Raw genomic sequence first — 17,245 nt, forward strand, 5'->3', positions numbered from 1 at the left:
TATTTGCAATTATTGCTTTCATTACTTCCCATTCATAATTTGGTATTCACTTTGTGTGAGTGGTGACCTAAAGACATGGTACTGCTTCTGCTCCATGATTCAGCATCATCTGCATCATCAAGGCAAATACCAAAAGGATGTAGCTTTCTTGCAAATCAAGCACCACCCAGATCAATCTCTAGTTAGGTCTTCAGGATGGTCTGGCTCGATGTTCAGTCTAGGTCTGTGATTAGCAATTTTATTGCACCACCAAAGCTTCTGGCGCTCATGTGATTGCCAACTGTGCAGCAGTCCATGACTGGAGGACTCCTAATCTCATGAAGGCCTTTCAAGATGATTTTTGAAAAAGCTTCCATTGTCAACAGATATTCATGCAAGTCTTCAAAACAATGTATCGGGCAGTGGTGCTATAAGGAGGGCTTTGGGATCTATGGCTACTGGGAGGCATTCACAACACTGAGGACTGTTCTCTTGGGATGGCCTTCACCTGAGTAGGGAGGTAAATGGAATTCTAGAATGGGGGCTGACACAATTGATTCAGAGAGCTTTAACTAGGGAGTTGGGGGAGATGCCCGGGTAATCTCCATGCCCGATTTTAACATTGCGAGTGAGGAAAATGAAGTAAGAAAGGACACAGCAGTGGGTATGAGAATGGACATTAGGAGGAAGGGTAGTGCAGATATCAGTCTAATAGGCAATACTGGTGGTAGAATGACTGCACTAAATCAGGTATGTGAGTGAAGTGAGTGAAACCAAACAGCAAAAATTAAGATGTTTGTATACCAATATGAGAAGCCAGGGTAACACAATGGAGGAACTAGAACTACTGGTGGAGAAAGTGAAACCAGATATAACAGAAACATGGTGGAATAGTAGTTACGACTGGTGTATAAGTATTGAAGGGTATGTGCTGTTTAGGAAAGACGGAAATAAAGGCAAAGGTGGTGGAGTAGCATTGTATATCAATAATAAAATAGATTGTAAAAAGAAATTAGAAGCGATTAAATAGATAAGAAAGAGTTCCAGAGGGGTAGCCATGTTAGTCTGTATACAGCAAAAACAACAAGAGTCTTGTAGCATCTTAAAGACTAACGAATTTCTGTGGGCATAAGCTTTCGTGGGTTGCAACATGCATCTGATGAAGTGGGTTGCAGCCAACGAAAGCCTATGCCTGCAGAAATTTGTTAGTCTTTAAGGTGCTACAGGATTCTTGGGGTTGTTTTTTTTTTTTTTTATAAGAAAGAGTCTGTCTGGGCGATAATCATATTGGAGAAGAAAGTTACTAGAGCTTCCCCTGGGATAGTGCTTCAGGTGTGCTACAGACCATCAGGATCTGATTTGGACATGGATAGAGACCGCTAATGCTTTTAAGAAGTAAATACTGCTGGGAATTGTGTGATTATGGGAGACTTTATCTTCCCAGATATAGACTGGAGGACAAGTGCTAGTAGTAATAATAAGGTCCAGATTTTCCTGGATGTGGTAGCTAGCAGATTCCTTCACCAAATAGTTCCTGAATCATTAAGAGGGGATGCCATTTTAGATTTGGTACTGGTGAGTAGTGAGGACCTCATAGAATAACTGGTTGTAAGGGACAACCTTGGTTCAAGCAACCATGAGCTAATTCAGTTCAAACTAAAAGGAAGAATAAACAAAACTAGAACTGTGACTAGGGTCTTTGACTTCAAAAGGGCTAACTTTAAAAAATTAAGGGAATTAGTTAGGGAAGTGGACTGGACTGAAGAACTCATGGATCTAAAGACAGAGGAGCCTGCATCCCAAGGAAGAGGAGAAAATTCATAGGCAAGAGTTGTAGACCAAGCTGGATAAGCAAGCATCTCAGACAGGTGATTAAGAGAAAGCAGAAAGCCTACAAGGCGTGGAAGATGGGAGGGATCAGCAAGGAAAGCCATCTCTTGGAGGTCAGAACATGTAGGAATAAAATGAGAAATGCCAAAAACCAGGTAGAGTTGGATTTTGCAAAGGGAATTAAAACCAATAGTAAAAGCCATATAGCCTATAGCCATATAAAGCCTATAGCCATATAAATAGGAGGAAAACAAAGAAAGAAGAAGTGAGGCCGCTAAGCATTGAGGATGGGGTGGAAGTTAATGATAATCTAGGCATGGCCCAATATCTAAACAAATACTTTGCTTCCATGTTTAATGAGGCTAATGAAGAGCTTGGGGATAGTGACAAGGTGGCTAATGGGAATGAGGATATGGAGGCAGAAACTATCACATCCAAGATAGAAGCCAAACTCGAACAGCTTAATGGGACTAAATTAGGGGTCCCGGATTATCTCCATCCAAGAATATTAAAGGAACTGGCACATGAAATTGCAAGCCCATTAGCAAGCATTTTCAATGAATCTGTAAACCCAGGGGTTGTACCATATGACTGGAAAATTGCTAACATAGTTCCTATTTTTAAGGAAGGGAAAAAAAAGTGCTCTGGGTAACTACAGGCCTGTTAGTTTGACCTCATTAGTAGTCTTGGAACAAAATTTTGAAAGAGGAAGTATTTAAGGATACCAAGGTTAACAGCAATTGGGACAAAATACAACATGGCTTTGCAAAAGGTAGATCGTGCCAGAACAACCTGATCTCCTTTTCTGAGAAGATAACAGATTTTTTAAACAAAGGGAATGCAGTGGATTTAATTTCCCTAGATTTTAGTAAGGCATTTTATATGATTCAACATGGGGGAATTATTAGTTAAATTGGAAAAGATATGGATTGGTATGAAAATGGAAAGTTGGATAAGGAACTGGTTAAAGAAGAGACTACAACAGGTCATACTGAAAGGTGAACTGTCAGGCTGGAGGGAGGTTACTAGTGGAGTTTCTCAGGGATCGGTCTTGGGACCAATCTTATTTAACTTTATTATTACTAACCTTGGCACAAAAAGTGGGAATGTGCTAATAAAGTTTGCAGATGACACCAAGTTGGGAGGTATTGCCAGTACAGAGAAGGATCAGGATATCATACAAAAAGATCTGGATGTCCTTGTAAACTGCAGTAATTGAAATAGAATGAAATTTAATAGTGGAAACTGCAAGGTCATGCATTTAGGAACTAATAAGAATTTTTGCTATAAGCTGCGTATGCATCAGTTGGAAGTGATAGAGGAGGAGAAGGACCTGGGCGTATTGGTTGATCACAGGATGACTATGAGCTGCCAATGTAATGTGATTGTGAAAAAAGCAAATGCGGTCCTAGGATGCATCAGACGAGGTATATCCAGGAGAGAAAGAGAGGTGTTAGTACCATTATAAAAGGCTCTGGGGAGACCTCATCTAGAATATTGTGCGCAGTTCTGGTCCCCCATGTTTAAGAAAGATGAATTCAAACTGGAACAGGTACAGAGAAGGACTACTAGGGTGATCCATGGAATGGAAAACCTACCTTATGAGAGGAGACTCAAAAAGCTTGGCTTGTTTAGCCTAACCAAAAGAAGGTTGAGGGGCGATATGATTGCTCTCTATAAATACATCAGAGAGATAAATACCAAGGAGGGAGAGGAATTATTAAGTTCAGCACCAATATGGACACAAGAACAAATGGATATAAACTGGCCACCAGGAAGTTTAGACTTGAAATTAGATGTAGATTTCTAACCATCAGAGGAGTGAAGTTCTGGAATAGCCTTCCAAAGGGATCAGTGGGGGCAAAAAACTTAGCTGGCTTCGAAACTGAGCTTGATAAATTTATAGAGGGGATGGTATGATGGGACAGACTAATTTGGCAATTAACTGATCTTTGACTACTAGTGATAAATATGCCAATGCCCTGTGATGGGATGTTTGATGGGGTGGGTTCTGAGTTACCACACAGAATTCTTTCTTGGGTGCCTGGCTGATGAGTCTTGCCCACATGCTCAGGGTTTAGCTGATCACCATATTTGGGGTCAGGAAGCAATTTTTCCCCAGGCAGACTGGAGAAGCCCTGGGGGGGTTTGCCTTCTTCTGTAGCATAGGGCATGGATCACTTGCTGATGGATTCTCTGTACCTTGCAGTCTTTAAACCATGATTTGAGGACTTCAGTAACTCAGTGATAGGTTAGGGGTCTATTACAGGAGTGGGTAGGTGAGATTCTGTGGCCTGCGTTGTGCAGGAAGCCAGACTAGATTATCATATTGGTCCCTTCTGACCTTAAAGTCTATGAATCTTCCCACAAACATGCATGCCAACAAAAATTCTTTTGTATGAAATTTCATGGAAAGTGAGTAAGTGAATTAAAGTAGTCATAAATACTATAAAAATGAATCTACAGCTTTTATATTGAAGACATGTTTGCAAATTTTATTTTGCTGCATTTGCCCAAGAGGCAATGTAAAAAGAATAGTCATATATTATTTTTCTAATACTGCTAATAGTAACAGAACACTTCCAATACTAATACTATCAAAGTTAGCCCCAAGCCAAAAGTGGAGATCCACATATTCCTACACTTTGACAGGTTGGGAGAAATTCAAACCCAGATCTGAAATTTGTAGGTGGCAACCACTAAACTTCGTGAAAATCAGAAGTCTATATCTGAATTGTGTGGCTCAACTATGACTGGGTTCACTATTAACACAACCTGGCCAAATGTTCATGCTAGCAATAGCTATTACTAATAAGAAAGGGCACCACATTTTTAGCTCAAATTTCATTATTGCATTTTGATTTAGTGCACCTTTACACATCTAACAAAACACTTTAAATTTGCAAATGTAAACTAGAAAACCTCAGGTAACTTGAACTTTCATCTTAGAAAAGGGATTCAGAATCAAATCTGTCTTAGATCCCCCCAAAAATAAGAAAAATCTAATCCACACGGGATATTATTGGCATCACAAAGCTGTGATTCAATCTGACACAATTGGTAATATCTGTTCCAAAGTAAGCCAGGACTAGACAGTGTAGTTGCTGCAAGTCAGAATTGAGGGAACTGTATAGAAGAGCTTTCCTACAGAATGTATATATGGCTGCTATGTACATTACTTTATCCAGTGTTTAACAGTCCCTCATCACACCACCCAAAAATCAACTTAAAATGAAAAAAGAAACCACAAATTAATCTAATTTATGGAAAAACCTCATGTTACAACAGCACAATAGGATAAAAAGAGAGAGAGATTAGATATAAAAATATAAATGATAATAGTTATCAGGCACTGTACAGGCATCATTCATTTCTGCATTAAAGTAAAAGGAGTTCCAATAATGTGAATTATTGGAGGCATAATTCAAGTCTCACTAGTTAATTCTTATTTCTCATTTCTTAACTAAATAAAAGTGAATACATTTATCCTATCTTTTGAATTCCTCTGTATTCTGCTATCCTCTGTTCTTCAAACATTTTTCAATAATTCAGGTATTATAAATCACATTTAATTATAATGTCTTATTTCCATAGTCTAAAACAAGAGACCCATAATTATATCTAATAAAAGGACAAGTATCATTCCACAGCACGTAGATAATTTAGAATTCAAAAGTATTTACAACGTCCAATCCATTTTATTTTAAATCCTTGTCTAGTTTAACAACTGTTTAACATGCAGATAAGATCTTTTAGAAACATAATATTAAATTATACTTTAATCTTTTTAAATTATTTTTTTTTCTTTTTCCCCTCTTCTAAAAAGTGAAATTTTTGGTGTTCCTAAAGATCATCAATCTGACAGAATTGGAAAATTAGTTCTATTTATCCACAGAATGCAAACAACCTTGGCCATCAGCAGAGAAAGCTTACATACTCTGAATTGTCAACATGAATCAACACTGACCTGACTGACGGGTTACCTCTTGGAATGACAGACTGGTTCATTTTCTATGGGTCTAATGCTGCATTCCTTAGTGAAATCAATGGGAGTTTTGCCTGCATGCAGAATATGAGACTGGATTCTACATCCTTCAGTCTTCTACAAAGGCTGCCAAAAGGAATATGAGTTACTTCCTACAAAGAGGTATTGTTTTATACACACTAGACACTGGATTGAGATTACCAATACATAAATTACTGAAGAGATATCAGAGGGTGGTGACTTTCAGAGAATCTGAAAGAGAATGGAAGAGATAAGAAACTTTAGGCTTCTATTGACCAGAACCACCTTCAAACCAGTGACTTAACTGGAAAAAACTTTTATATGGCACTTTTCCAACTGTAGATCTCAAAGCACTTTACACATTGGGAAACTGAGAGAGACTGAGGTGAAGTGACTTGCCCAGAAGGGTAGTGGGAGGAGCCAGGAACTGAATCCAGGTCCCCAGTCTCAATCCTGTGCTCCATCCACCAGATCATAGTAACTCCTGATGAAAGACCAGAACAAAGGTCAGTGGAAGTTAATTTAGTTAGAGTTGTCTTCATAGAATTTCATCAAAGAAGAATGAAAAAATATACTGTCCGTATTGAAGTTGGTAGCAAAGTATCAGGAATAGTTTAATCCCTACATTCTACAGGTCTTGCTAATAGGGTAAGTACTGTATCCTTTTTCCTTTATTTTTATGTATGGAAATGTACCTTATTTGATCCATCCATTGATTTTTGTTCATCAGTGAGCATGACAAAGCACCAGATTCCACATGCCAAATTTCAGTGTGGTACTCAAGTCCCTCAAGTATCACATGCTTTAGTGGGAGTTGACGTTACTCAACAACTTTTAGCAGGAGCTGAGCTCCTTACAGTATCAGTTATTATAACTACCCTAAATAATGTGTGAATCTCTTAACAAGATTAAATTAAACAAGAAGAGCACAGAAAATTCCAGTAGCTATATCAATTTCCAACCTGGCTGTTATTATTATTCTTTGTATTATGATGTTATCCTGAATTTGGATCTGGTTCTGTTATTTAAAGGTCTAATTATGCCTGTAAGCAGCCCCTTCTTTTTTTTTTTTTAACCATCTCAAGAACAGTGCCAGAACTTCTTTAGACATAGATATATGTTGTTTTTTTACAATATGCAGAAAGGACCCTGTATGTAATGGTAAGAACTAGACTGGACTGCAGTAACTCTTGGCTTTCTGTGACTACTAAGGCAGCTTCTTGGCATAGGCAAGTCAGCAAATGTCTGCCCCATACCAGCTGTAAGCATCCAAACAGTTACTGAACATTTTGCTGTCTTTAATGTGTTGTTACTCTTTGCAACCGTCTGTTCTGCCTGGATGGTAGATCTGGACTTGCTACTGGCTATATCTGCCAAGTGGCAGCCATACAACTGCACCAAATAAATACCATACAGGCTTCAGTCTGTGTAAAATGATGGTGTTGATTTTTATATGCACTGAGCTTTTTGCCACCTAATTCTTTGCTATGAAATCTTTAGACAAGTTGGACCTCATTTACAGAAGCACCCTCAACTCTAACTGTAACCAATGGGAGCTGAGAGTGCTTAGCTCCTCCGAACAACCGGGCACAAGGTATCTAAAAAAAATTAGTCATCCAAAACTGTGGCAACTAAATCAGAGGTAATTTTGAAAAGCACTGGGATTAGCTCCACCAGGAGTGGATGAAATAAAGAGGCAGAATAATCTGTTTATCTGCAGATAATTCAATAAGAAGTCTTCAGCTCCTGAAATAGAACATAAGGGTTTGTTTGGCGCAAACTTATTCTAGTTTAAATTGTATTGCAGTTTCATATCAAACAATATGAGCTGAAAGCTATTTAAACTACAGTGAAAAGATCCTTAAGCTCCTTAAGAGTTAGTTGGAAAAATGGGTTTTTCCTACTGAAAATTTCAACAAAAATGAAACAAAACTTATTTTGATCTAAATTATGCACATACAAGTTTGGCTTTTGGCAAAAAATTGACAACCAAAATAATTATTCTGAAAACTAAACTGTTTTGATTTGGAAATCCTGCTGTGTTGCCTCATGGGAGTCATAGTTCAGCTGCTTCATGCTCCCATTCTCCTCTACAGGCTGGGCTCTCTCGTTAGAGTACATCTCTCAGTATGCCCCACTGTCTCCCTTCATACGGATAGGAGGTAGCTACATCATGGAACTCCCAGGCCATGGTGCACATAGAAGATGTAACCAGCGGGGGAACCTAGTCCATAGAGCAGAATAGGTTGCGAGAAAACCAAACTACTTTCCCATGAGGCACCGTGGCAGGATATCTGAATTGAAATATTTTGATTTTCAGCCACTTGGTTTTCAATGAGAAAAATCAAAAGCTATCCTCAGAAAACAGACACATTTTGTGGAAAATGTAGTTTAGCTGAAAACCCAATTTTCTGTCTAAAAACAGTTTAATGAAAAATCTTCAGTCAGCTCTACTCCACAGCCATATTACCAATCCTATAAACTTGAGGTTTTCACACTGTGGCTTACACAAAACTTGGTAGTTCACAGAAAGGTAGTCAGTCATAGGTGATGGCTCCTCCACCTCCTTATTCTTAGATTCTAAATCACAGTACAAAATAACTAAAAATACTTTTAATAACTTCTTAATTTCACTTTTTCATAAAAGCAATTGCTATAATTGCCACAGGGACATTATGTAGTAATGGCAAGAGGGAAAAGATCCACACAGTGGAGAATTAAAGAAGGTGGTTCATTTTTTAAAAAAAGGGTATTAAGATCTCTCCTTCCTATTATAAAGTTTGCCAACCCCTGCCTTAAGTCACCTGATCTCCCCATTACATTTGAACGTCTAACAAAAATTACAGTAAAGATGGCACTGAAATTAGAATTTCACTGCAGACACGAATAGGTGAAGTGTCAATAATTTTTCTCCAAATATTGCTATTCCACTTTGTGGTGGAACAGATTCCAACCCCAATCAGGAAGAAGTTAAAGAGCTCCCCTAGTCACAATCAGCCCCAACTTGGTGCATTTGTGAGGCTGGTCAAACAGAGAGGCACAGCTCCTTAAAAGGTAGAATCCAAGCTCAGTGCACTGCAACACTCAGAGGTAAAACAGAAAGCTCCTTTGCCCCACAGAGCAGGGGCTGCTTACTAGCAGAATGGCTGAGGAGACTCTGCCACCTGGACTCGCTGGAGACGTAGAGGGACCTTCTTTGCTTTATTTTCCCTTTTGTTTAGAACCCAGAGCACTCAGCGCAGGTCCTTTGGTTGCAAGGGGGTAAAGAGACCCAGACTCTTCCTTTACAGCAGAGAATGCCGACCTCTTAACTTGCAGGGAACCGCTGGGTAAGTCCATACTATTTTGTGGGCTGCAGTGTCACGTGGTGTACCTTTACCATTTTTGGACTGCATTACGCTCAGAAGGGGAGCTTGCAATTTACGATCAGAAGACCACACTGTGCACACTAAACTGGCTCTATGGTGATGCCTATCACCAGAGAAGGACATCTGTGATGAGAGAGGTGCCTGCTCTCCCCTTGTAGAAGTGCTTTAGAAGTATAGCCCATGACACACTTACACACAGCAACATTAATATGCACTTTTACTCAGTAATGAAGGGGTTGAGAAAATCAGCAGCAGCTGGGAAGAAGAGTGGCTGCTTGGAGGGGAGGATTCCTGTAGCAGGTGGAAGGACTGAGGGAAGAGTTGTGTGGAGGAGCAGAGAGCTCCTGGAAAGAGGCAAGGGAGCCAGATGGAAGGATCAGAGCGGAAGATGGGTGAAGAATTGACACAAATGGAACTCATGAGAGAAGAGTGAATGGGAGTTGCAAGGACAATTGCAGAGGGAGAGGGAAGCAAGAGGAAAGCAGAAGAGACCAGGGAAGGGAAAAGGCAATAAAGAAAGAAACATCTGAGAACTGGAAGAGGAACAAAAGTGTTTCATGTACCATGTGCAGGGTAATAACATGAAAGGATTATGTTTGTAACCTAAACTGGCTCTTAATAAAGAGAACTATTGATAGAGATACTGCAACTGCAGCTAACATTGTAGCCATGTGCACAAAGACTGACTCCCTGGTGCCTCCTCCAAACTCTTCCCTCCTGCAACATGTGCTCCTCCCTCCCAACTCCCTGCAGGTTGCTACATACAATAATTTACAATAATTTTTTTTGTACTTTTTGTGCAAACATTTGCTGACTTGCTGGGGCCAGCAATTACTAGTACATAGCCCTTCCTGGGAAGATGGGTCCACCAGCCCATTGCAGCCTGTCAGGCCTAATATGCCTTCAAGCATTCTGATCTTAGAAGCAGTCCTGACTTCTTCTCTGTGTTATCACTGTTGAAGGGGGACTTGCTTCTAGCCCATTGCTGCCTCTATACTGCTGGTCCTCTATATTGCTTATATACTTTGTTTCTTCTAACCTTCCTATGTCAGACCAGTTGACAGCTGATGTTCTTTCTATGTCCTCCTGGTCTTAAACTTGGCCCTGTTTATCTGTGTGTGCTAACTGTCTGCTGCTACTCCACAGCTGTCTTCAGTTTCATTTCTACTACAGTCCTAAATCTGTAGCAGCCTCATATAACCTCTATCCCACTGCAGTTTGGACTGTTGCCTTTTGCCATTGTTTTGTGAGGTTATTTGATGATTGAACCCCAAACTGCTCATCTGTGCATAATGGCCTCAGGTTCTGGGCTCCTTTGTTGTAACAGGCTGCCTGCCTAGCTTGGTGTTGTGTTAACTGTTTCTGTGTACTGTATGTCATTCCTCCACTGGGCTGAGAACAACTACCCCTCACAGGAAGCAATGACTTGGTTCTCCAACTCATCAGTACCAACACTGGGCTACTTTCTAGTCTTTGGAAGGGTGCATTGTGATGTTCCAACATTGCCAGGTAGGGATCCCTTCCTGTTTGTTTTGCTTTTGCCATCAGTCCCTTGGCTGCCTTTACTGCTGTCTCTATCTCCCCGTTGCTTTGTAGATACCCAGGGAAAGCCATCTTGTGTTCATGTTCCCATTTGCCACTGAGTCATTTTAATTCAGCAATTAATTAATTAATTGTGGCCATTGTTTGAGCACAATGTGTCAGACAAGCCAGATCTTGCAAAGTGCCCCTTCAGTTCATGGATCACAGTTCCTGCTTGAGTTTCCACCTCCCAGAAACTGGGGTAGTAATATACTGTGACCGTGTGGTTCCTGTCATTAAAAGTGAAAAGCTCTGTTCTGACCTTTCCCCAGGGTTAGGTTGGGATTTCATGGGGCTGCTAAGTCTCCTTCTGTTGTCAATCACTATACTTTTTACACACCTTGCACTGTTCCATGTACACTCTCAATTGGGCCAGGACAGGATAGGCAATATACTCCCTAGCCTCTATTCCACGCATGAAGCATGTATCTCTTTCATCACATCAGATCTTAAAACTACTGAGATTACTGCTCGGTCTCCTTTAAACAAAATCCCATCTTGCACATGCAACTCATCCCTTACCTGATAGTAGGAGGTAATCTCCTGTGGCACTTGCTCCTGGCAATCTGGCTAACCTGGGAGTATGAATTGTTTTACTGTCTGTAACACCCCCTTTTATTTGATGCCTTATTGGACTGCCTGGGGCACCACCCATCAAAGATACAAAGGTAGTGTACCATGTTTATAGACTAGCTCCTGTTCCACAGAGACATTGGTGTTGTACTTTGGAAGGTATGCCCTGATCAGTATACCCATGCCAGTACTTTCCTGGATAGTACTTTATATACACATTAGAGCGGTGGAGTCTTAACTTGCATTGTAGTCACTCAGGTGCACTCAGCAGTGGTTTCTTCATGATTCTCTCTATTGGCTTGTGATCATCATGTGCCCAGAGGTGAATTAATGAAATCATACCATTCTAAAGTGCACATCCAGTAGCTACTTTTCTAACTGAGGATATCCCCTTTCTGTGTCTACCCGGGCTCTACTAGCAAATGATAGCTGGCTTTGCATCACTGCAGCTCCTAGGCCTTCTGCTGAGGCATCATCATCTTGTAGCTCTACCTGCTCTGCACAGTTGTAATAGTTCAGGATTCATGCCTTGCTTATGTTTCTTTTACTCTTTCAAATGCCTGTTCTTGGGACTCTGGCCATTCCCACACTGCATCTGTGTGTGTTAACTGTCTCAAGGGCTCGCAGACTTCTCATAGGTGTATGTTGGAAAGAGAGTTGGCCATCCCTACCAGTCACTGGATTCCCTTCACATCCTTTGCTCTGAGCACATCCTTAATGGCTCTAAATTTCACAGGGTCTGGCCGGAGTCCCTCAGAAGTCAACAGATGTCTGATATGGAGGCCTCTGTTCTCCTCAGTGTCAGCTTGCCTTCATTCAACCTAATATTCTGCTCCTGGCCCCTTTTCAGGAATGGTATTATGGCCTTGGAATGCCTCTCCCCGGACATCTCCTTCTCCTACAATAAGAATGTCATCGGGTACAATCTGGATGCCTTGGAATCCCTCAGTTTGCATTGGAACACTTCTAAGGCTGAAGTAATGCTAATGGGCATTTTTGTACCCAACAGTATTTGGGTGTTATGCTGCAATAAAGCCATGGCTTGCACTGCTCTGTTGCCTAGCTGTGGGTGGCACCCCTGTGTGTACTATAAATTCCAGACAATGTTTTGTAGGTTTCTTATGGACAGCTTTCATTTGCCCACTGGCTACAGAATGGTTTTATTGCACACCACCAATACTTGGTCACATTTCTCCAGTCTAATATTGCTATTTATCAAACATTGCTGGGATTACATTGTAGACGGTGCAACAATTCATCTGGAATCAAATTGGTCATTGATCTCCATAACACAGTTGCAAGTATGGCAGTTGAATGGCTGGCAGCCTTCTCCTGCAGCGCATGTATATTGAATGTCTTCAAATGTACTAAAGCCACACTGCAGATATCTGACTCTTCAATGGAAGTCTCTACATCCTCAATCACTGTGCATACTGCTACTTTCTTCCTGGGGTAGCTGCAGCACTGGGACATAAAGCAATTCTGTTTCCTACACCCTTTGCACAGCTACCCATTTTTCATTTGCCTTTTGTATTGCTTTCCAAAGTGTATTACTGGCCCATGACGCCTGCATTCTTGGTCAGTCTATCTCTGTCCTCCCTCCTGGGTTCCTTTAACTTTAGTCTATCTACTTTTTCTGTACTAATGGCCATTGTTTTGACCCTTTCCCTGGGCAGTTCCATTGCCCTCGTTATTTGGAGGCATTTCTCTAGGGTAGATCTGTTTCTCTCCACAGTCTCTCTATAAACTAGAATCATGTGTCTCTCTAAGTAAGGAATTGTTAATGTCTCCAAAGTTACACGTGGATGCCAGAATTCTGTGCTCTGTAACTTAATTACCTATTCCATCTTCTGCTTCTTGGTTTCAGGTAAGAGAACAGTATTTCTCTACAGTCTCATTTTGTCTGGGGTCACAGTACTCAGACTCTATTATCAGTTGTTCCAGTGTTTCGGGCATTATTCCTGGCAACAGTGTACTCACTCACTTATTGTCCTTTTTCCTCAATGAGACAGTAAAAAAAAGCTTTACATTCATTTTCTCATCTTTATCACTCATGGTCAGCTCTGTAAAACAGATTCAATTATTCTTTCCACTGCTTCCAGACTAGTGCAAGGTTTTTTGTCTGGAAATCCAGCTTACTAGGGGGTCTGGGTCCCCTCATGCTGCCTGTTTGCTTGGTTTCTATGTGCTGTTTTGTTTGCCTTTTAATCACTCTCTCTTCCTTGGTTTTGGTCTCAGTAGACCGACCACAGGAATCATGTTTCACACAATGCAGGTGGCAATAACAGGAAAGGACTCTATATTTCTAAAACTAAAGTGTCTCACAAAGAAAGCTATTTACAAAAAAACTGCAACTGCAGCTACCATTCAAGCCTTGTGTAAACAGATTGACTTCCTGCTGGTACTTCCTCCAAACTCTTCCCTCCTGCAATTTGGGCTTCTCCCTTCAAGTTCCTTACAGGCTGCAACGCGGAGTAGTATAAGGTGTTGGATCTAAGCAGAAACTCCACCCTTAAGAGCAGTCATGGGCAAATCTAGATACTATTAATCACTGAGCCAAACCAGCAGTGCATGGGGTAGCTATTTAGTTAGAAGTTATTAATGAATACTTTGGGAGCAATGGAAGACAGACATCAAAGGCATCCAGTTGCAAACTGTCTGTATCCAGAATAGTGCAGCTATTTGTTTATGTGCACGTCTGTCCCATACACATCTTCTCCCAATTTAGGTTAGTGCAGGAATTGGTCCTTTACATAATGAAAACCCCATCCTGTAGTCCTTACCTCACGTCTCTTTCAGAGTATGCGCAGTGTGCCCAGCCATTTGATAGCATCATCATCAACCAGTTGAAGAGCTGGTAGCCCACTGTTGAAGTAAGTCAGCAGGCATTCATTAAGAATATGAGACAGTCTGAAGGTGACCGCATCTACATCACGGGTCGTTAGAGAAACCCCATCTGAAGAGACTGGCTGCACAATTGCCCTGTCATGTTTGAAACCAGTTCAGAGATGACCACAGGTGCCTTGGCAGGTCAAAACCTGGTGGGCAGGTGGTTGGGTTGGTGATGAGAGAGTGATTAACTACTGTCAACGCTGACCACTCATTATGGCAAGCAGATTCCACCATCATGTCCTGTGTTGGCATCAGTGGCCATAAACGGCAACTAGAAGACAGGCGATCTGGTGGGTGGTTGAAGAGGTCTGAGTACAGAGGCAAATCGCTGTTCTCACGGATCTTAGCCAGGAGCACGATGGACGCTCTCTCATGGCAAACATGGGGCAGTGCTATGTTACTAAGTATTGGCAGTCCTGGCAACAGAGTTGCACCTAAAGTCGTGGTAACAATGCTCATAACATTGTTAAGCTCTACATCGACCCCAGGTGAACTCCCATTGATTTAAATGTGAATATAAAATATTTCAGCAGGAATTTGCCCGCATGTGGACTGCAGGATTACACATACAATGTGTGAATATATCAAAGCTCTAGACTTGTTGCTTAGTTTTTAAAGATTAATTTCTCTCTTCATTCAAGTAGCAGTCAGCCAAAGGATTTGCTCTACATTAGTGACTGACCGTAACCTTGTGAACTCTATGAAAATTAACTACGGAGGAAAAGAGAGTCACTTGTGCTCACAACATGAATGCAAAGCTTTGCACAGAATATATTTTTGAAGAGCTGTAGTACTTGAGAAAAAGAGGATCAATTGCAAGCTCCTGAACTTACACCATGCAGACAAATACCTGGTGTGAATAAGCCCATTTACATGCATACCAGGCCTGTGGCTTTTAACTATATATTTGCACTTTCAAATGCACAATTGGAGTCTCTACTCTGTGTTCTCACACACATAATTTATTCATGCACAAATGTATGCATATAAAAATATTTGCTAATGAAAATCTGTCCAGGAAGTCTTAAATGGAAATATCAGTAGAAGTTTAAAGTAACCCTTTTACATAACAATACCAGTAGCTGAAAACACCAAAATATCCAGTTATTAAAAATTTTGGGAAAGAAATCTTTACTGGGCTAAGAACATTCATTTCCAGTTTCAGTCTAAAATAACATTCATTTCTTGCACCCAGGTTATAAATCCCTGAAATACAGAATATGACACCAACAGATCCTTAACGAGCACTAGTGCCCTGGTATAATACTGAGTAATTATTTATTTACATTTTTAAAACACAGTAAGTGTAATTAAATAAATATGTGATGAAGAATTAATGTACTTAATTGTCCAATTATACAAAGTGAACTAAGCAGCATAATTAGTACTTAATTATGTAAATTACATATAATATATCTGAAGCATGTTATATAATTAGGGAAAAAGTAAACTTTCACCAGAGAATCCATCATAAGTTACATTGGATGGGAATAAGACAGTCACACTTCTGAGTAATGTCCACTCTCCATTATTAGAGCCACTGATTTATCGTATTAGGTGTAAGAATGCCTGGACTTGTCTATGTCTATGGGATAAGCAAGGATTCTATTAACAGCAATTGGCTCATTAAAATGTACAGCATATTCAACCCTTTCTATGACACTTGGCATTTCTGGAAGTGGCAGTTATGTATTTAAAAAGACATCAGGTTGATCCCACAGCAATATCTCTGAAAAAGCTGCTACACCAGAGCATCCTACATCAAGCAATCAATTTTTAGTACATTGTTAATTACACTGTACCATTATTTTAAAAGAGTGGTGGATTTCCAAGGCAATCTGCAGGATTTTTTAGTATTCCAAATTATTAAAACTGAGTGTAGGTTTCTTCAATCAAAATTTGTCCAGTTTGTGAAATGTATTTGGCAGAAGAATAGTTTTTCAAATGTTCAGTGAGATTTCACATTCGTTTCTTTTTGCTATTAGAGCTGGGGAAAATGCATTTTTGGGGCACCAAAATTATTTGTGAATTTGTGTTGAATTGGGCAAGTTGTTTCAGTCAAAAGAAAAAAAAAGGCCTGGAAATTTTTTTTTAAAAAAATGTAGAAACAGTTCATTTTGACATTTCTAAATGAACCATTTTGACATTTTGATTTGAAGTATTATTTTGAATCAACATTTGAAACATTTCAGTCAATCCAAATTTTTTTTTGTTTGTTTCAGCAAGAAAAACAAAATAACTCTATATTGGTTAGAAACAAACCAAATTTGGGATTATTTTTCCTTTAGAGGTTAAAGATGACTCAATTACCCCTACATCATCTCAAAAGAATATTCACTCCAAGAGATGGCCAGGTGGCAGTTCGATCATATTAGCCAGCTTGGAACCCCCAGCAAAGCAAGGTTTGTTGTATCTTACACTGGCACAAAATTCTTCCATCATTGAGCCTAGATCGAAACAAGCCCAATATCTATATTCCTATATTCTTCAGAATTGGATTTGACTCGTCTATCATGATTAGCTATTGAATTTTGCATATCTATTGTTTACATAGCACCCAAAATATGCTGGGCATTTTGCCAACAAATAAAAAGGCAGATCCCTGCCAGAAAGAGTTTACAGTTCACACATTATAAACTGAAGCATCATGCATAGGCCACTTACAAAGGAAGCATACCAGACTAAATGGATTATTAGTCCACTGTGGTAATATCTCTAAATTATCTTCTACTCTCTGACATGAAAGGGTCTGATAAAGTGCCTGTTCAAGTGAGTGACAGTGCACAACTCTACAATGCAACCTCTGTTTTGTTCAATGGGAGACCTGAATGTTCAATGATAGCAGGACTGGGCTCTTTATGAAATAGCCATGTATTTTAGGACATGTGTAGAAACCAGTCAGTTTACTGAGGCTCTAAAGCTGCAATAGTTTATGTATGGGCATAGCTTTCCACACAAGTAGTCTCACTGGAAAGAATTACTCATCTGTATAAAATTAAGTCTGTGCATATTTGCA

General features: G+C 40.0%; 1 protein-coding gene across 2 annotated transcripts in view; it reads right to left on the minus strand.

The window, feature by feature from the left end:
* The window catches only part of SLC4A10 (solute carrier family 4 member 10), a 171,542-nt gene that overhangs the window by 128,593 nt on the left and 25,704 nt on the right, over positions 1-17,245 (minus strand). The gene's annotated exons all lie outside the window — the stretch shown is intronic.

The sequence above is a fragment of the Emydura macquarii genome, unplaced genomic scaffold (genome assembly GCF_026122565.2).
Source record: "Emydura macquarii macquarii isolate MOO-44397 ecotype Brisbane River unplaced genomic scaffold, CSIRO-AGI_Emac_v2 contig_1253, whole genome shotgun sequence".
Lineage (NCBI taxonomy): Eukaryota > Metazoa > Chordata > Testudines > Chelidae > Emydura > Emydura macquarii.